The sequence below is a fragment of the Meles meles genome, chromosome 10 (assembly GCF_922984935.1).
Source record: "Meles meles chromosome 10, mMelMel3.1 paternal haplotype, whole genome shotgun sequence".
In the NCBI taxonomy this organism is placed as follows: domain Eukaryota; kingdom Metazoa; phylum Chordata; class Mammalia; order Carnivora; family Mustelidae; genus Meles; species Meles meles.
This window is the reverse complement of record NC_060075.1, coordinates 8,620,063-8,642,484: the sequence shown is the minus strand read 5'-3', so window position 1 is coordinate 8,642,484 and position 22,422 is coordinate 8,620,063. Positions and strand designations below refer to the sequence as shown.

The window sequence follows — 22,422 nt, the reverse complement described above, 5'->3', positions numbered from 1 at the left end:
ATACCTTTTAACAATATTCACAGGTGATGCATGTATATGTTAAAGAAAGAGTGTGTTGTTTTCATTTTTGAGGAGCTCTTAGAGAGGAAGAAGATTTAGAGCTGGCCCCTGAGTCTCCAAACCAGAAGGCAGAATTAGAATTAGAATTTGCAGTGCAGGGGGGTGGGAGGTTGGGTGAGGCTGGTGGTGGGTAATAAGGAGGGCACGTATTGCACGGAGTACTGGGTGTGGTGCATAAACAATGCATAAACAATGAAGTTTGGAACACTGAAAAAAGTTAAATTTAAAAAAAAAAAAAGAATTTGCAGGGCAAATTGCAGACTTACCATGAAAAGAACATAAGCTTTGATGAAAAGGCACTTACTGAGCACCTACTGTTTATTGAGGGTTGGAAATAAACCAGATACAGTCACTGCCTTCTAGGGGTGAAAAAATCTAGAGGCTGTGCTAAGTATATAAATCTATAATTTTATTTTATGACTATAGGTGTCCTAATGGAAAGAGGCTTGCCCACGTTGTTCTAGGAACACACACAGGTGCACACACACGCACGCATGCCTCATTCAGAGTGGTTGAGGGTCATGGTCAACCAAGGCTTCTCGAGTTCCTAAGAAGGTAAGGAACTGGTGATATAGACAAGAGAAGCAGATGAATCTTCTACTGAAACAGATAGGAATGGATAGTAAGACACTATACGTCATCATGTCTTTCCCAATTTTCTTATCACAAACAAGTAAAAATCTGACCTTTCTTTAAAATTTGGAAATCTAAAGGATTAGATCAGTAATGTTGAAGTTATTTCATGTAACTATCCAATGTTGAAAGAGCATCAGTGTCTTCTAGGGCTTATCCCTGTAATACTCATAATGCAGAGTTCACTGCCAAGCACATAATAGATGCTTCCGAGTGTACAACTGAGCTGAAGTACCTCATTCTGAATAATAAAAATGCCCTGAAGTTAAGAGACGTGATATTACTTACATTTGAGCTACAAATCCAGTTACACTGACCCCATCTCAGTAGGGAACCAAATGCCTATTTTGGGTTTGTCAAGAAGCTTCCTTATTATGATAACCACTCGCTTATTTTGGCTAAATTAAAACAATTTGACTGTAGACACAAGATTTCTAGAATGAGATAGCACAGGTTCTAGGGCTGGGCTCCAAATGCTTTGTTCCAGCACTTAGTAACAGTGAATGTTTAACCATGTTCATCAACTGTTCATAGACCTTAGTTGCCTTAGCTGTAAAAGGGATAAAATAGTATCTATCTTGCGGGTTTTTGTGACTTGGATGAATTAATACAATTGCTTGGAACAGTGCACCATATATATATAGGCTCATCTTATCTTCTTCTCATCTCATCCCCTCCTAATTATTTATCAGTATTGTTATTACTATTATCATTAATAATTATAGAACACTGTATGAAAAGCAGTTTAAAGACCTCAAGTGAGTAGTCTCAATGAGCCTATCCTCAAAAACTCTAAAATCAAGTTAGGAGGACAATGGCTGAAGTAAAGCCTGGTCATCTTGGGCAGCTCTCACTATACGTGTGCCCCTGGTGACCCTGAAGTTGTCTGTATCGTTTGTCACTTATATGGCCAATTTTTCCAAGTAACTCATTGAGTCAATGTTGACTTTGAGAAAGAACTGATAGAATCTTAAAATGTCTTGGCAAATAAATTTGGATTGCTTGAATAAACTAGCTTAATTATAGGCTGTATTATCACGCTGGCAGAAAGATGTGTTGATAAGCTGTCTGAACAGTTCACTCACTTACCATCCGTGACTTTTTGGGAGTGTCGGGGGGGAGTAAAGTATAGACTTCTACTTCTAGAAAAATTGTATCACTCTTTCAAATGAAAAGGTTATTTGAGATACACATCTGTGTTTCGCCCATGAGTTTCACGGATGTATTTTGATGAGACAGCGAGTCTACTACTGTTACTGCCATTTGAATGGTTTTCCACCCTATTAAGAGGCAGCTGGAGTGAAGTCAACAAAAACCATCCTGTCATTTGGCAGAGCCATTCAGAACACTACCTGTACCAATTAATAAATAGTAAGGGCCAACCAGCACCGTTGAGGGTTCATTATGTGTTTGACATATGCTTTATCTAATTTAATCTCCAAATAACTTAAATGATGGAGATGACTGTTATTATTTAGCCCATATCCCGTAGATGCAAAAGTGAAGAAGTTAGCGAAGGTAGCACATTCCCTCAAGCTCATGGTGAATTTGCAGTGGAGCTGGGCCCGGAGTCCTGGGCTAACTAAAGACACTTTCACCACCACACTCCCCGTCACTACGGCTCACCTCAGCGCTCTCTCACAGTGAGCAAGAAACGCGCAGACCACCACATTTTAACTGTAATCTGCTGCACATGCGTGAAACGGCGTAGGTATACACCACACCATTCTTTTTACAAGGTTGGGAGTCATATTGGATTAAGGGCCCAATCTCCCCCAGTGTGACCTCGTCTTAACTACTTCCATATGCAATGACCCTGTTTCCAAACAAGGTAACAATTTGAGGTCCCGGGAGTTAGGACTTCAACATGTGAATTTTAGAGGGGTTCACGTCAACCCGCAACACACAACTTATAGGAAAGCACTTTATAAAGTTAAGCCATTAAAACCTATTTGTTACCACTGCAGGACTGATAGTGTTGTGTATGTGCCTGAGTGGCTCCACTGGCTAAGGGTCTGCCTTTGACTCAGGTCATGATTCCAGAGTCTCACGTTGGGCTCTCTGCTCCGTGGGGAGCTTGATTCTCCCTCTCCTCCCCTCTTGTGCTCTCTTTCACTATCTCTGCCTCTCTGTCTCAAATAAATAAAGAAAGAAAGGAAATCCTAGAAAATATGGTCTTACGGGGAAGACAGTGGCTTCTGAGAGGAGTTGTGCAACTGTCCTCAAGAACTCAGGGAAGATGTGTAGGTCAAACCATCAGAGACTGGTTGCTGAGAACTTATATGATTTTCTCCATTCATTTTGCTTACAAGCAAAACTTGAAAGAACCATTTTCAGAATCCTTCTCTCCCAGTTGGCAAATGAGCCAAAGATGCTTTTGGAAATCATGCAAACAGAATGAACCAACCCCTCACTGTACCCCATGAAAAGATGTTTGCCTTTAAAAAGTTCCCAGGTTTTCAGCTTCACATACCACTTTATTCTGAACTAAATGCCATAAACACCATTTGACACTATAGACATCATTTAATTCTTTGGGATATAATATTAATTAAAAACCAGATTGTGGAAAACATGCATTCTAAGCAATTATTGACATTTCTTCTATCAGGGAAAAAAAAAAAGTCTCTCCAAAATAAAATACCTTTCTCCAGCTGAATCTTGAGATGTAATTGCTAATTCCGTTTGGATTATAATAGTCTCTCTCTGAAAACAGTGGGTTTCATTAGTTGCCCTCACAGGAGTCTTCAGAGAAGGTTAAGGAACACAGCCCCGATCTCAGATACGAAAGAAGGGCAGGGCAGAGGTCCTGTTCATCTCAGGCACTCAATTCCCATTGTTGATTCTGTTCGCAGGGCGACTGTCCTGTTTGTGTATTTCTCAGTTTTGTTACAGTATGCAAAGTGCAAAGTGGAAAATAAAGCTGTGTAGGATGGCCTGGAGCCGCAGAAAAAGACAAATTTATCATAAATTGATTCAGGCTCTTTGCATTCAGCCTGGAACAAACAAGTGTTTGATAACAGAACTGAAAAAATACGGAAGCTTCCTTTCCTTTGAAAGGATTTTGTGATTGCGATACTGGAAGATATTTCCACTGGGTTTGTCCTCATGACTTGCTAGATAGTAAGGTCAGTGTATGGTTAAATATCTATAATTTGACAGTTTTATTCCTGGAATAGAAATAGATGGAAGTTCCATTTTAGCTTTACATATTATATGCAGCAAAGTCAATACGTCTATTTTTAAGTTTCAAGTCAAAGACTTAAGAAATCACTAAGGGAATTTTATGTTTGGACCCAGAGTAAGTGATCATGAAATAAAACACACACAGAGACACATACCCATCCACAGCCCCTACTACAAAATAACTCTATCTTCCCCTAAGGTATATAAAATCTGTGGTAATTAATAGAACAAAGTCTCTCTTTAACTGGATTCTGTTGAAGTGCAGAAGCATTCAGCGTTTTGACTAAGATCAAACACCACTGCTCATACTAACTGCCATTCACTGAGTCCTTACTTGATGAAGACTTCCTGTGTGAAATGCTGTAACAAGAGCCTGAAAAGTAAAGGACCGACTTTGGCACTTGATTCCTGTGTCCCCCTAGTGTTCACTCTCCCCGTTATACTGTATTTAAAGAAATATAATGGGAGGTGATCATATGTAAGTTCTCTGAGAAGTTTATTCATCCTATTAAATGTTGGGTCTCACAAGCTAGGCTAGTGCTTTGCGTGTGGAACATCCTTAGTAAATATTTGTTAACAGATTGACTGAATTATGAGATTAAGTGGACATTAGAATAATAGTATATAATTAGGTGCATATTTCATGAGCAATAATGTTTATTTTCTTAGTTTATATGTATATAAAATACATATATTAAATATGTAATATATTAAATATTAAATATGTAATATATAAATAGTATATACTGTTGTATGTTGCACATACCTACATCTATGAAAGAAATTAAAGTGTCAAGATGGTATTTGTAGGAACCCATGAGACGCTTAAGATTTCCATAGGGGAGAAAATATAGCCGAAGTTGTAACAGGGAGGAGGTAAAAGGGAGGCTGGGGATACGAATTAGGATAGCAAAGCTTCCTTTCTCATCACACCTGGGGACAGCTTGGGGATGTGGAGTGAAATGTTAAAGGGTTAATAATATCAACTGCACATATATTTTGCAAACTTGAATGTGAGCTGGGCCCTGGGTCAGTGCAGACAATCTGGCCACAGTATAGAGAGGTCTCTGACCTCATGAAGACCGAGTGTCAGTGTAACAGTATGGTTTATGAAGTCTATGCAAAAAGATGTATAACACAGAAAAATGTATTATATATCCTATGTTACCATTTGTCCAAAAGGCAAAAACAGGGAAACCTATGCTGTAAGAAATCTGGGTAGTTCCCTTGTAGGAGGGTGGTGGCTGGAAGTTCTCCACCAAGGGAGGTTTTGGGGGTGTTGGTATTGTTTCTTGAGCTACGTGCTGGTTACACTTGTGGAAATTCATCATGCTGTATACCAATGTGCACTTTTCTTCATGTACATAGAAATTCAACATAAGTCTTAGAAGACAATATAATCAGGCTTGAAATCAAGGTCCAGCTCTGAGAGAATAGGAGCCGAAGGAAACTGGGAACTATTATCAGAATTCCTCTCTAGTACCAAAAATAATTGCATTGGTTAGTGTGCCAGACAAAAGAGAATTAAGAACCAGGGGAGTTGGCAAAGGGTCTTAAAAGTCTACTCGCAGCATATAAGGGAATTATTTGTCTTAAGGTGAGTGCAACGTTTATGTGAGTATGTAGGGCTCTAGTGCCACTTAACACATGGGCACCGGGGATAGCACAATCTATTATTTGCTGATGAAGAGTGTAAAGAAACATCATGTCTGGCTCTCACTGCCCCTTGCTTACACAGAGATGAGTGCATATAAAACAGACATCACTATTTACAGCAGTGACCATAGGGACCATGATTAAGCCAATATATAGCTACTCCTAGCTTGTTTCTTGTTTGTTCCACTTGCAAGATGAATGTCTGTGTTACTAAATTTAGTTCACTCTTACATGTGTAACTGATGTCTATGTATGACAAATATTACCAATCACAGAGGAAGTTTCCATGTCTAAAATGTCTTCCCATTTAAAATTGAGGAAACCCCGAAATGGGCCAAAAAATACGAATAGAGTGATCACATCATAGATATAAATGCATTTAATCTTCAGAACACGGTTTCACTTCTAGATACAACTCCAATGACATGAAGGCCAGATATACAAGCTTTTCATTGAAGCACTATTTGTAACAACAGAATGTTGGAAACTACCGATATGACCAGCTACAGGGAGATTGTTTGAGTAAACAGGCTACCTCTGCAAAATGGGTACATTAGAGCTGTTAAGAAAACTGAGAATTATCTCTGTGAGTTGATATGGGGTGGATTTCCTGGATATATTGTTAAGTGAAAAGGAAAAGTACAAAGAGCACCTACCGTGTGCTGACTTGTATGTGAGAAATAAGAAATGAGAAAATGTACATATGATTGAAGCAATTCTGGAAACATTTAAATGTATTCTAGATTGAACAAATGAGTAAATATGGTGATGATGTTGGGAGCTGTTATTCTCACTATAAAGAAAGTAATAAATAAATGCAGAATGGAAGAAAACAAGAAGGAAGCCCTTTTAAAAATACATGTGTGTGAATATGTGCCTATACATACTTGTGATTGCAGTGTGTATATATATATATATATATACATATATACACACACACACATGTGTATATATGTATATATACATATATGATGCAGTATGTATATATATTATATATTTTTTTCTAGTTCAGACTGTTAAATAGGTCTAGAAAAAAGACATTCCAGTAGCAGTCAACATACCTAGAGCAGACCTTAGTTACTAATATTATTATCCTCCAAAAGGGATCAGATCCGATTGGAGAAATTATATCAGGTTTTGGTCAAGTAAGATTTGACTTGAGTTTTGAAGCATTGTTTTATGTCAAAATGAAAGGGGGAAAGAAATGATGGTTAATGACAAAAAAGCACATGGGAACCAGGTTGAAAAAAATTTGTATTGGCCAAATCTGGATAGTTTGAGCATAAAAATATTTAAGGAGCGTAATGAACTACAAACATTTAGAAAAAATATATACCCTTAAATGCACAGAGGTTATAGGTAATAGATCAATAGATAGATATTAGATAGATAATTAAAATGGGAGAGAAGGCTCTTACTTATGCTAGGAAAACAACTTTTGTGTGGTAACTGTGGAAGGTGTGCTGCGGTAGAAAGCCATCACTTTGCAACTATCATAGTAAGTATTCTAGCAAGTGACATCAATGGTCATCAAAACTAGGGGATAGAAAATATTTTTATGAGGAGTACCATCTCTATATGGTCTTAAAGTATCTCCCAAGAATTAGTTGTCAGTTGGTAGAGAAAAAAATAATTATACAAGAGAAATTAGATAACATCTTGAGTGGATGATCAAAATAAAGATGATCAATGAGAAGCAGATAGACGTTGTGGACCTCCAGATGTGATGGGCTAAAGACCCAACACAGTACAGGTGGTATCCCACTAAATATGTGTGAATGGATTGAGCCTATCATAGGAAACATACCTCAGATTCAAAGTCAGAAATACTATAAGGCATCTGGGTAGCTCAGTTGGTTAAGTGACTCTTGATTTCAGCTCACGTTTGATCACAGGGTCATGAGTTCAAGTCCCGAGTTGAGCTCCATGCTGGGGATGGAAACTACTTAAAAAAAAAAAAAAAGGCAAAATGAGAAATACTCTATGAGGACATTTTACTGAGAAAAGGGTGGGAAGGTAGGATAAATTTCAAAAATGTCAATATGATTAACGATAACAGAGAGCTAAGGGATGACTCTAGGTTAAAAATGACATCAACATGAACTATGAGATTCTAATCTAGATCCTATCCTGGAGAGAAAAAAAAAAATACTATAAGAATATTATTGGGAGGTGCCTGGGTGGCTCAGTCATTAGGAGGCTGCATTCAGCTCAGGTCATGATCCTGGGGTCCTGGGATCGAGGCCCGCATTGGGCTCCCTGCTCAGCAGGAGGTCTGCCTCTCCCTCTCCCCCTCCCCCTGCTTCTGTTCCCTCTCTTGCTGTGTCTCTCTCTGTCAAATAAATAAATAAAATCTTAAAAAAATATATTATTGGTTCAGTGGACAAAATTGTGATAAAGGAAGTTGATTAGATGTAACAATGTTAAATTTCCTGGATTTGGTAACTGTACACTTACTGATTTATGTCCTTATTTTGAGAGAATGTACACTATGATATTTGGCAGTAAATGGACATGGTATGTAACTTATTCTCAAGTGGTTCAGAAAAAGAAAGTTTGTGTGTGTGTGTGTTTGTGTATGTGTGTGTGTGTGTGTAGGGAGAGAGAGAGAAAAAAAGAAGGATAAAGCACACAGGTCAGAGCAAAACTGGGGACTCTAAATATAGACTAAAAGGCAGGGGCACCTGGGTGGCTCAGTAGGTTGAGCATCTGACTCTTGATACCAGCTTGGGTCATGATCACAGGGTCATGAGATAGAGCCCTACATTGGACTCTGCACTCAGCAGGAAGTCAGCTTGAGATTCTCTCTCTCCCTCAACTTCTGCTGCTCCCCCCTCCACCTGGTGCATGTGCTCTCTAAATAAATAAAATCTTAAAAAACGTAAAGGAAAGGGCTTACAGCGTCCCTGACTCTGTTCTTTCCTCTCTTCTGTAAGCTTGAAATTATGTCAAAAAAAGAGTTAATTTTTTTTATTTTCTTGAAAATCTAGTATTAGAGACATTAATTTTGTCATTGTTTTAACAGGATTTTCTTTCAAAACCAGACACCTTGTGAGAACACACAAACATATCACTCTTAAAGTGGTCATTGAAATCTATACCGGCATGTTTAATTGGCTCTTTCCCATTCGCTGCTGGTGTGTTGAGGAAGTTAGAGAGTTGCTGTAACAAAATGAGGAAAAATAAATGACTGCAGGAGCAGTGACTGTGGTGCCATGTGAGGGGCAATGAGAGAGCAGCCAACCAGGGTAGGTGCCTACATGGACAGGTGGAAGTAGGGTACAGGAAACATAAACACGTGCACACACACACGATCTGTCAACATACTGTATGACCCGGGATTGGTCCTGATGAAACGGTGTTAGTCATGAAATGCTACCCCCTTTATGCTTACTTCTATATCCTGTGCTCAGAGAAACTACAAAACATAAAATCAGCATATTTATTTGCACATTTACACTATAGAAGCATTTTTGTTCAACAGGATTTGTAGAGTGGAAGAGGGGTGATAGCAGTTTCTGGAAAGTCATGGGTTGTGCATGCGCCCTCAGGCATAAGGAACTCAAAGATACCAACAAGTCACGCTTGTCAGAGTAAATTTAGAAGTGGAAAGAAATAAGACAGATATGAAATTAGCTCAGAACAATTCAATATTGGAAAACATCTGTAGGAAGAGGCACTAAGGGCCTGGACTGAAGGAAATAAATCACAATTAGATCTGGTTCTGGAAAAACCACCAAGGTCTACATTAGCAAATCAAGTCTGAGGAGGAAAACAAAGGGCTTCTCTTGATAGAGGAGTGCTTAGTGTTTCTTGGAGAGGGTTTTTGGGCAAATAAGATTTACTCATCTCTGTATTCATTTGTTCTGTGCAGGTATCAGAAAGAATGAGCCTCAGTGAGAGATTTATACCTCGTATAAAGGGGCTTGCACCAAATATTTTCTAGTTCCCCTACCAGCTCTGAGATTCTTTCATTCCCTCTAAGGTGAACTGTTTTTTAAAATGGTAAACTACCTCCTATGTAATGATAGCATCTGCTGAAAGGTAGTCATATTTATTAATAACATAATTTCAGTTTTTGACATTTCTATTATGATAATTTAAACTTATTATCTAATATTCCTCTCCTTTAGATAGAACTTGTTGTACATTATTTATTTCATGTAACGTTGTACATGTCAGCATAAATGCCTTTTTTCCAACCTCAATACATTTAGAACACCAGGGAGAATCCAACACTGAGAAAATGATAACGGGATCATGTGAATCCGCAGCTCTGAGGACGAACTCTTTAAAGCTTCCGAGGTTTTACATTTACATGTCAGACAACTCCCAGGCCCTCCGAAGAAAGCCCAAAATGCTGACACAGTATGTGCACTCAGAGCCTATGAATGAAATGAGATTAAAAGCAATCGAGATTGAGCGTAACGGTAAAAGCTGGAGGCAACTCGTGGAAAAATCACATTAGATTTTTCAGGTTTCCTTCAGCAGAGATTGGGAAGTGTATTTCAATTTCCTCCGCAAAGATTGAGTCACACCTTAAAGAAGAGCAAGCCAGAGTCAAAGTTTGTTTAAAAGGGCATCACTAAAATGGGATATTGGCACCAAGAGAGGGATCTATTTCCCCAATTAATGGGACTGGAACAAATTTAGTGACAGAATAAGAGCAGCGCAGCATTATCCATTAACACCGGTAGGTGCTGAAAGAGAGCAATTAAGATTTTTTAAAAAGTTGTTAAAATTAACTCATGACCTAACCTGTGACTCTGACACCTCCGACCCTATTTCTAAGTTCGACTTCAGTTTCAGTCCTAACACTAAGCTGAGCCCATAGTTTCCTACCGGATGCATACTTAAAATCGAATCCCATAATGGAAAACCGGTCAGGTAACAAGAAAAAAACAAAACAAAACATAAGATCCACTTAATATTCTTATGATCGCTTAAATATTAATGCACTCATATTGCTTCCTGACCTTAGCTATAATTTAGAACTTTTTAAATAATAACCCAGTTAACGAGTTTGACACAAGAGCCAAATCTTCCCTCAAATAATGTTATTGGTAAAATTATTATTATTTTTTAGATTTTTGTTTGTTTGTTTGACAGAGAAAGAGCACAAGCAGGGGGAGCAGCAGGTAGAAGGAGAAGCAGTCTCCCCACTGAGCAACGAGCCCAATGCAGGACTCTTTCCCAACACCCTGGGATCATGACCTGAGCCAAAGGCAGACACTTAATTGACTGAGCCACCCAGCCTTCTTGATAAAATAGTTCTTTAAACCTAAGTAAAAGCAAATGAAATTGTAGCATATATTATTTAAGAATAAGTGATTATCAGGAGGTTTTCTACATATTAACGTTATTAAATTTGGATGTATCTTTAGGTTGACAGTACTATAAAAGCCCTTCCTTTTTCTCTTTTATTTATTATATTATGTTATTTAATCAGTAAGAAGTCCCACAATTAATTAATTAATTAATTTACTTATTTATTTTAGAATCAAGAAGCTAAATGTGTGGGAGTGGATGATTAGTTGCTCACCAAGCCAATGTCCTTTTCTTTCTTGACACACAGCCTGATTTCTGGTCTTCCTTGAAGTTAGGCATCACAGATGACTCCTTGCGGCCAGTGTAATGTGGGGAGTAGTCATGTCTAACACTTTCAGCCTGGCCCACAGATTGGTTCCTGTGGGGCTCTGCACTCTCTACTTCTTTCTCTGCCAGTCAGCCAAAGGTGGGGGAACTTCAGGAGGAAAGAGCCAGATAACATCCATGTTTCTATCTACGGCCATTCCCACCATTTATGCATTAAAGCCCAGTTCATGTTAACAACTCTGGGACTTAACTTTAGAAACTACCCCTCTCATCTCATCACATTACTCTCTAGATCTTCTCTTCATGCTGTTATTTCTTCAGACTTTAAAAAATCCAATCTTGATTCCCCCCAAAAGACTGCTCTACTCCTCTGTTCTCTTTTGTTGCAAAATTCTCAAGAAATGTTTTGACTTGCTCCATTCAGTTCTCTTCTATCTTCTCTTGGACCACTTCAACCCATATATTCATACCCCCGCATATTCCAAGTATTCTTTCCCTCCCACTATGCCATCAGTGGTCACTTTTCCATTGTTGCTGAACTTGTCATGTCTTCAAAATTTAATGGAGTGGAGAATTTCTTCTTCCATGATATACTTTCTTTGATGTCTGGGTACCACATTCTTTTGGGTTTCCTCCTACTGAATTTCTTGTTCTTTCTTCTTAGTCTTCCACGTCGACTTTTTTTTTTTAATAACCCGAACTTTTCCCTTAACTATTGAAATACCCCAAGACTCAGTCTTTAGTTTTCTTTTCTTCTCATTTACATTCACTCACCTCCTTGGTCATCCCAGTCAGTTTTATGTCTTTAAACACCAGATGTTTCTCTTCTCAGTTAATTTCAACTCTACTATTTTGAGTGATTAGTACAAATTATCATTGACTTCTCTTTATTTCACATTATTATATCCATTAGATCATCCTGTTGCTCAACTTTGAAAATATATCCAAAATACAACTACTTATTACCTCTCTGGTCTGAAACAAAAGCTATTTCTTGAATGATATAAGAACTTAAACAGATCTCTCTATTTCTATTCCTGCTCCCATGTACACCAATGTCAAGAGAACAGCCATAATACTCCTTTTAAAATAGAAATCAGGTCATGTAACTGCTCTACTGCTCAGAACCCTGTAATTGTTCACCGTTTTACTCAGAGTAAAAGCCAATATCCTTATGGTTGTTCCCTATTACTTATCTCTCTCTCTCTCTCTCTCTCTTTTTTAAGATTTATTTATTTGAGAGAGAGAGCTCAAGTGTGAGAGTCAGGAGAAGGAGAGAGAATCTCAAGATTCTGTGCAGAGTGTGGAGCTGAACAGGGGCTTGATCTCATGACCCTGAGATCAGAAGCTGAGCCAAAGCCAAGAGTCAGGCACTTAATCAAGGGCGCCACCCAGGCCACCCCGCATTACTTCATTACTCCTCTTAACTACCATTCTCATCCTTATTCACCTAGACGCAGGCATACTGATTCTGGAACTTCAGGGTTTTTGCACTGGATATTTCCTCTATCTAGAATATTCTTTTTCAGATAACCCCTTGACTAATTCTCACCTCTCTTCAGGTACTTGAACAAATGTTATCTTCTCAATAAAGCCTATTCTATCCACTCATTTAATACTGGGTCTATACACTCTTACTCTCAAAATCTTCATGACCACCCTTCCTATATATATATATAGGTGAAGAGTATATATATATATATATATATATATATAGTGTTAATTTTATTTATAGACATATATATTATATATATATATATATATATATATATACACTCTTCACCTATATATATATAGTGCTCATGTAGAGTTATTGTAAGGAAAAATGAATAAATATATTTAATGCACCTAGACTATTTCCAGAAATGTAATAAAAATAATAAGTAATATGATGTTTTATGATGTTTATAATTTATTATTATTTTATTATTTTCTACAATGGAAAAGAGTGGAAGAGGAGTAGATTTAGGGGCAAAAAGCAAAGTCGGGGTTTTCTCAATTTGAGATACTTATAATACCTTTAGGCAATTATGATCATATATTAGTTAGCAAGTACTAGCTAGGCCACCAAACAAATTATTCCTCAAAGAGAATAAAATGTCTCTTTTATCACATGTAATGGAATAATTTGGTGTTCCTAGAAAGTATGGGTAGTTCTATTCCAACGACTCATTCAGAGATTCATGTCAGTTCTATCATATGCTAGATATGTTTCAAAAGTCACCTTGGATATGATCAAGATGTAGCATCCAAGGTTTATTTTGTGTTCCACCTTATTTGCTTAGAAGAAGATACAGAATGGATAAAAACAAGTCTATTTCTTAAAGGCATTGACCAGGAAGTAATACACGTGACTCGCACTAACATTCCACTTTGAGAGTTAGTCAGACGGCTACACCCTGGTAAAGGGGTATCCTTAGATATGTTTACCAAAAAACCAATGTTTTTTTGTAATAGAGATGAGAAGTGTCTAGTACCAAGGCTTGAGAAACTCATATATTTCTTGAACTAGGAATTTTCAGTTCTTCAGGAAAGGTAATTTTTTTTTAGATTTTATTTATTTATTTATTTGGCAGACAGAGATCACAAGTATAGGCAGAGAGGCAGGCAGAAAGAGAGGAGGAAGCAGGCTCCCTGCTGAGCAGAGAGCCTGATGCGGGGCTCAATCCCAGGACCCTGGGATCATGACCTGAGCCGAAGGCAGAGGCTTTAACCCACTGAGCCACCCAGGTGCTCCAGGAAAGGTAATTTTAAAAGATAAAGAATAATTTTGGGTGATCAGTCTCTGTGGGTATTCATTCTGTGGATGTCAATGGAGAAAGTCCTGCACTAGAAATTACCAGGGCAGCAGGCAGGGAGCTGTCCTTCAATTGTGGTGCTGACACAATCCCTCCCCTTCCCACAATAAATGGTACTGCCTTGGTTATCTTAGAAGATCTCTGTCATTCTCCCCTAATACACACATCCAGAAAAACACTTCTCTCTGATCGCCACACATTTTTATACAGCAGAAGAAGTGATGCTCCCTAATGTTACCAACTTCTCTTTTCTCCTGTCTTACATTCAGTGTCTCCTCCTGAGAAAGTCTGTTTTCTTCCCAGTAACACATAAAATTTTGCATAAGATCTCTAACTATGCAGCCAGTTCTTTGACTTCAGTCTTTTTTTTTTTAAAGATTTTATTTATTTATTTGATAGAGAGAGATCACAAGTAGATAGAGAGGTAGGCAGAGAGAGAGAGAGAGGGAAGCAGGCTCCCTGCCAAGCAGAGAGCCCGATGCGGGACTCGATCCCAGGACCCTGAGATCATGACCTGAGCCGAAGGCAGCGGCTTAACCCACTGAGCCACCCAGGCACCCCGACTTCAGTATTTCTGTCAGTTTTATTCAACCATGTTTCTCTGTGTGGACCCCCACCTGAGATGAGTAAGAAATGATGCAAGGAGAGGTAACTAAAGAGAGAAGTAAAAACTTAGATACATTCTTCTCAATAAATCAGTGAGAAGGAATCAAAGCACATAGGATGACAGAAAAAAAAATGAATATCCATCTCCCTGGCAGCTCAATAATTAGTGAAAAAGATAAACAAAAACAAATGTTGAAGCAGGTGGCAAAAATGTGAGTTTAGAAGGATTCTAAAACTTATGAATTTAGGCAAGATATGAAAAAACTATGATAGCATTTCAATACTGTTGAGTGCCACAGTCTGTCAGGCATCATATTAAGTGCTTGTAATGGTTATGACAGTTGATTTCCCAACAAGAATTAACCCTGGATGATTATTTTAAGGCTTTCATATTAATCATTTCCCCCACATCAATAATGAGATTAAGAAGGAAAATATGATCCTCTTCTCAATGATGAGACTTAAATGGATATCTTTTGGATGTTACCATGGAAAGGTCAATTATCAAATGGTCCAGAGAAGGACGGTTGGTTTTCTGGGCATCACATATGACACCTGTATCACATATGGCGCCTGTCACCTGCAGGTGATACCTCAGCCACCACCAGTTCTAGAGTGAAGCCACCTCATGGAGAACTGAAGGAATTCCTGTTCTCTCATCCTTGTATATTCTCTTCCTCTTACAGCCTTGTAATGAAAGATACCTCCTTTTCTTGAGAATATTAAAGACAAGTTTTCTTTTTTTCTCCAAATTTGTATTTAAATTCCAGTTAGTTGACATATGGTGTAATATTAGTTTTAGGTGTAGAATTTAGTGATTCGTCCCTTATATACAAGAGCTGGTGCTCATCACAAGTGCCCTCCTTAATACCCATCACTTACTTAATCCATTCCCCCAGCTACCCTCCAGTAATCAACCGTTTGTTTCCTATTGGTAATAGTCTGTTTCTTGATTTGCCTCTCTTTTTTTCCCTCATATGTTCATTTGTTTTGTTTTTTAACTTCAGCATATAAGTGAAATAATATGGTATTTTTCTTTCTCTGATTTATTTTGCTTAGCATAATACTCTTTAGCTCCAACAATGTCATTGCCAAAGGCAAAATCTCGTTCTTTTTATGGCTGAGTAATATTCCATTGTATACATATATACCATATCTTCTTTACCCATTCATCTGTTGACTTTGAGAACTTATTTTGAATCACTGGGGAGATAGCCAAAGGTTGAGTTTATAAATAACTACTTTGTAAGTTTCTGATACACTCCAAAGTCTGAGAAATATGACATAAATATTAAAAGAGCAAAGGAGAGTATACTTGTACTTTAGAAAATGAAAGACCTTCCCTCAATTTTACTTGTTAAGACATCATAGATGAAGGGGCATATAAAATGTATGTATAGTTCTTAAGTAGTAATATGATGAAAACATAAATACCCATTATAAGGTTAAGAACAAAGCATAGAATATACCTGAAGAGTTTCCAAGTCATATCACCTTTCCCATCCCAGTGGTAACCACTATCCTGAATTCTATACATGCCATTTCTTTAATGTTTTACTCAGTTGTATTCTATGAAATTGCCTATATTTGATCAAGTTTGCTCTACCTACTGACATACTCATATAATTTAACTTTATCTTTCTATCACCCCTGTATATATATCCCTATACAATTTATTAACTATATTATACAAATAAATTTCCCTCTTCTTGAACTTCTTAAAAGTGTAATCTTAAAGTTTTAAAAAAAGTAAATAATACACTTAGAAATTTTCTTTAGCTCTTTGAAAGTACAAATAAACTTGCAAATAAGAAGTAAAAGTAATTAAACTGATAGAAATATAATTCAAACTTTTTCATATTGCTGAGATTTAGTTATTAGTGGATGAACCCAGAAATAATTCTCCCATCCTCAGAGAATATTGACAAAATAAGGCACAGATACCAAAGAGAACAAAGGGGTTTGGAATATCAGAATGAATAATATCATTGGGGAGGGAGAGGAAGAATGGGAATGGATGAATATGATTCTGTAGTTGGATTGTAATTGAATTAACCAGAGATTAATTTGATGAAATGATGGAATACATGGCAATATTTGGTATGTGCTCCTTCTGCAAAAATATGTAACATAGAGAAAATTTTAAAAGGATAGGTGAAAATCAAGAAAATGGGCAGTTAAGAACAAATGGAAACAAAACCACAACTATAAAATTATAATTGGTATGATTACATGAGCATTTATCAGGATAAGGTAGGACATGGAAACCTGAAAAATCTTAGTTTGAACAAAGTGCTATACCACACTGAACCATTCTTCACATTCCTAGTGCCCATGTAGATATTACTGTTTGATTACTGCAATCTTTCCCACTGAGCCTGGAGGTAACCTCAAAAGCTATTTCAGCATCTATCTCCAGGCAACTTTGACCAACCACTACCTAACACTTAGAATGGGAAATTGAGAAAAGTTTTTTCCCCTTCAACTCCTCAAAGCTCTTCTAAGACATGAATATCCTTTATCAATAGTTTGAAGCAGTTGTTACCATATGGACTTGTAAACTTGTAAGCATGGTTGTCTGCATGGGTACTGACCTCCACAAGGCATGGGTACTAAGCCCTGAAGGCCTGTCACCTTTAACCACTTCTACTTTTAATAGCCAAGATACACTTTTAATTGAACTATGCACATATTTATAGACCAAGTGTTTGCAAAGGTAAATATAAGTAAAGTTACAAATGTATGGAAATAGTTTAAGAAATGGAAATTATGGGGCATCTGGGTGGCTCAGTGGGTTAAAGCCTCTGCCTTTGGTTCAGGTCATGATCCCAGGGTCCTGGGATTGAGCCCTGCATCAGGCTCTCTGCTCAGCAGGGGGCCTGCCTCCTCCTCTCTCTCTCTCTGCCTTCCTTTCTGCCTACTTATGATCTCTTTCTGTCAAATAAATAAAATCTTAAAAAAAAGACATATAAATTATTATTTATATTTGAAGCCCCTGCTTACTTTCACTGTTTCTGCCAATAAGACCTTCTTTGTGATCATGTATTATTTCCTCATACTTATGTATCCTCTCTTTAAGCTATGTTCTAGGTATATCCTTAGAAGAGAGGTTTTTTGTGTCTCATAGCTTTGAAACAGGAAACACATAGGAACAATTACTAATCAGGATCAGAATGAATGATAAAACAACTTGTGGGATAATATGCAGAGACTGAGATAGGAGAATGGCAAGAAAAACAGTGGGAAGAGTTGGATGGAAACCAACAGAAATGTTAAGCTTCTCACATAGAGAGGACGAGAAAGAAAGTATGAGAATCCGTAGGTCTGAACTGAAAGCAGATACCTAGATGAGGTGTACAGGAGGCAGGTAGAAATTGGATTCTCAAACTCTGGAGAAAGATGTGTGGACTGAAAGTAGAGATATTGAAGCCATAAACCATGAATGATCAATGAAGAGGAAAAGATTGGATGTGGTCACTCAGTGAGTACATAGAAAAGAGATAGCCAATGATAACGAGATTCATCAAAATTGAATTGACTTGCTAGGAAAACATGCAACAGACAAATGAAACAAAAGAAAAAAATTTTAATAATGTCATCAGAAATACTAGGAAAACCATTGATGCTGGAGAAGCAGAGTCAGCTCCTGTGGTAACTGGAGATTGAGATTGCTTTTAGAGATGGGTGTACCAGGCCCAATTTTAAAACAGGATTTTTAAATAGAATAATGGTTGAGGAAGGTACATAAACATAAGTATGTGGTAAGAATTCATTTATTTAGCAAATATTTCTCAAATTCACTCTTATGGCTCTTATGGCTCAGAAAATACAATGAACAATGGGCAATAAAAGAGATATATTCTCTACCCTCATGGAGATTACAGCTAATTAGAATGAAGATGTGATTATAAAGTGTACAGTAAAGAAAGTAGTTGGGGATGGTCTGAGAGAGGGTTGGGGAGAACACAAGAAATACCTCAGGAGACAGAGACTTAGGGGAGAACACAGGGGTGGTCAGGAAGGCTGTTGCAGTCTAGGAAGGCTGGTTTATTTCTTTCTTTTCTTTTTTATAGGTTAGGGAAAAAAGCTGAAGATGTTTGTAGACTAACAGGAGAAGCCAGTGGAAAGAATCTGAGGGTAACGGAGTTCATGAAGTGGAAATAATGCTGTTAGCATTTATAGAGATCCTCCCATTTACCCGGCACTATACACATACTGTTTGGTTTTAGGAAAGTTCTAGAATAGCCTCTGTAGTCCAGTACATAATAAACATATACTAAATATATAAATGTATATTAATCAGCTGTATTAGTTTTAAATATATTTTTTAAACTTAAATAAAAACCTAAGTTCACTTATAGTATTTCTTTAAACAAATGAAAAAACATCTCTTGAAGCAAGACAAAGAATTCCTTATCATCATGGTACTGTCAGTCACATCTGCTAAAATATGTGTACCAGGGACGTGAATAGTATTAGCCCAGAACAATAAAAATCTCCAAATGACAAGAATTTTAACAACCATGATGCATATGGGTTTGCTTTTCTATCTCTTCTTATTGACCAGCAGCTCTCACACTGACCATTGATACAACACTTAAAAATGGGAAAATCATGGACTGAACTTGCTTATTTTTGCATTCTATGAGTATACACTTTATTTTCACATTTTCCTTAATCTCTCATTTTCTTAAATGTCTATTAAAATTCAAAAATTTAATAATCATAATGAGCTGCTTTCTTAAGTATACAATATTTTTTGAAATTGCCTTATTTGATAGATCCAACATAAAGCCTTCAGTAAAGAATAAAGTACTATACTAATGTATTAAAGTCACTGTTATTAGTATTATTCTAATTAAGCCTAAATTCCTGACACCTGGAGATTGTCAGTCCATCTCTAAACATTAGATAAGTATATGAAAATCATCTCCTAATTTAAAAACTGTAATCAGGTACCTGTCTGGCTCAGTCAGTAGACTATGCAACTCTTGATCTCAGTATTGTGAGTTCAAGCCCCGAGTTGGGTGCAGAGATTACTTAAAAATAAAATCTTTGGGATGCCTGCGTGGCTCAGTCTATAAAGCACCTGCCTTCAGCTTAGGTCATGATCCCATGGTTCTGGGATCAAGTCCCACGTCGAACTCCCTGCTCAGTGGGAAGTCTGCTTCTCCCTCTGCCCACCTTCCCCCCAACTTGTGTTCTGGCATGCTCTCTCTCTCTCTCTCACAAAAATAAATAAAATCTTTAAAAATTTAAAAAAATAAACAAAATCTTCAAAAAATAAAAAAAATCTTAAAAAATAAAATTAAAACTATAATCAGAAGAATATCAACATTCAGTGAGACTGTTTGAAAACATGAACTCCAGCTCAAATATTCTTTGGCCCTTGTGTTTCTTCTTTATCATGATTATCAGGGTTGTGTTACATTGCTTCATTTGCCTACATGAAATGGCTAAAGAATGAAATTATATCTGATCAATCAAAGAACAAATACTTTTACATAATTTGCTGGATTTTGGAACTTTAATGCTTCATGAATATTTAAAAGATAAATGTATTTAGCAGTCTGAATATAGATGCAGGTGGATAATGCTTGAGACTTTGGCAAGTCAATTAACCTCTGGGCATTCAATTTTGAAAAAGGGGGTTATTATTTGTTGGCAATTGTGTAACCATTCTAATTAAAAGGAACTTGCCAACCCTTTTAATTATTCATCCTTTGAAACAGCCTCTTGTGGATAAAGGCGAACATGCCCTTTTTATCAGTTAGTCTATTGGGGAAAATGAAGGTAGAATAATTGATCAGGTGCAAAGTCTATGGTAGTGATTAGACTTTAGGAGCTAGAACTTCCCCTGCCTGCCAGTTCTTTAGATTATTCATTCATAGTAAAGCCATTTATTCTATTTTAATTAATTTTACATTTTGAGAATTAAGGAAGCAAGTATTTGATATATGGAATGGATTATTTAATCTTATGCTACATCTCAAACATCGTGTTCAGAGTTTGTAACATTAAAGAAGCTATGACATTAGCACCTTTCCGAATGAAAACAAAAGTGGAAAGATGGTGTGTTTTGGCAACTTTTGTATCCTACTGTGTTATCCCTTGAAGAAAGGGAAAATGAATCACTCCTTCTTGTAATAATATTACCTCAAATGCCCCATGACATCTAGGAATCTTTTCCAAAAATAATAACACTCAGTGCAACACACTGAGTTTCCCTATGAATGAGAACAAAGATTTATGAATCATATTTGTATTTGTACTGTAGGGGAAAGGCATGATATTGGTTGGCTATCTAGCAAAGACCTTATAGAGAGCCCTCAAAGATCAGAGCAGATGCTCTTAATCAGATGCTATTTTCATTTTTTATCTGAAGATTTGTTAAACTTCACTTGGCTGGGAATCCAAAATTCTATGAAACATATACATGTACTCATGTTCTTGCACTTGACTGCAGTCATGTACACAAACATGGCCCTATCCACATGGCTCTCCTTGGGTCAGTGCTGTAATAGAGACCCTGAGGATTAGCGTGGTCATTCCCGTGCCTCCAGTGACTGCACTGTCTCAAACAGACTCAAAAATAAACCAGAGTGATAGTCACTCTTGCACTTGAGTAAACTTTAAAGCGTGAAGATTTTTGCTTGGTTGCTATTGTATGGATTGCATATGATCTCATTCAGTTGGTCTTAAATACGGAAATAGTGAACTTACTAATTGGGGTCTTGCTTAATGTATCTTCCATAAAAATTTTTTTTAATAACTTGAAAAATCTTTCTTTAGATCAGTCATTATGTGAAAGTATAAAGTGAAGAGTGACCCTGGATTTCAAAGAAAAACAGTGGCTAAAAATTTCACTTATTCAAATCTTTAAGCATACCTTTCAATAGAAAGTATTTATGACTATACTGAATGGAGATTTCTTTTGCTCAAATAGAGGTGTAAATAACACAAGAAAATAAAGTGGAGGGAAGACTTTCATTAAAGTGTTAGATAATTACTTGCCTACAATCTTTATTTACCACCGTATAATCATACTACTAAAAACTTTAATATTTGTCAGTAGCTGACAATTATCCAAGATAGGAAGTATGTCTTTCCTATGACTCTATGCTTTAATTAAAATATTAGTCAAATGTCCACAAGGTATTTCTACAGTTAACTTGTAAAATGAGAATAGCTTCAATTCAAAAATACTAATTAAATATAGAATGTGATTCAATAAAAGTCACTGATGGCTAATTAAGGGAAGAATTATCAGACTTGGATGAAAATATATAATACATATAATCCTAATGAGAGAATATGTTATTTGCTTTCCTCCCCTGTTACTAGACATTCACCAACCAAGTATTTAACCTTGAGAAGAAACAAAGAAGTTTTCCTGAGCACATACAATTTCCCAAATACTGAGCTAGCAATTTAGGGTTTCTAAAGACAGTTTGAAGATAAAATCCTTGCTCATAATATCCTCGCAGACTAATTAAGGAGAACGGAGTTAGTTAACTATTAAAAAATGGGAACACTGGGGCGCCTGGGTGGCTCAGTGGGTTAAAGCCTCTGCCTTCGGCTCAGGTCATGATCCCAAGGTCTTGGGATCGAGCCCCGCATCAGGCTCTCTGCTCAGCAGGGAGCCTGCTTCCCTTCCTCTCTCTCTGGCTGCCTCTCTGCCTATCTGTGATCTCTGTCTGTCAAATAAACAAATTTAAAAAAAAAAATGGGAACACTAATTCAAGAAATAAGACCTACCTTAAACAAAATGTCCAAAAGCTTACCTATGTTTATCAGGGGCTTTTCAATGTTTTTTTTTTTCCTTCCTCCTTTTCTTCCCTCTTTATTATTTATTTGAGGTTGTTGTTGAAGTTATACTGTTTTCTTA

The 22,422-nt window shown here is 37.0% G+C and overlaps 1 protein-coding gene across 1 annotated transcript in view; it reads left to right on the top strand.

Annotated features, from left to right (window-relative positions):
• Positions 1-22,422, top strand: part of CNTNAP2 (contactin associated protein 2) — a 1,946,064-nt gene that overhangs the window by 648,064 nt on the left and 1,275,578 nt on the right. The gene's annotated exons all lie outside the window — the stretch shown is intronic.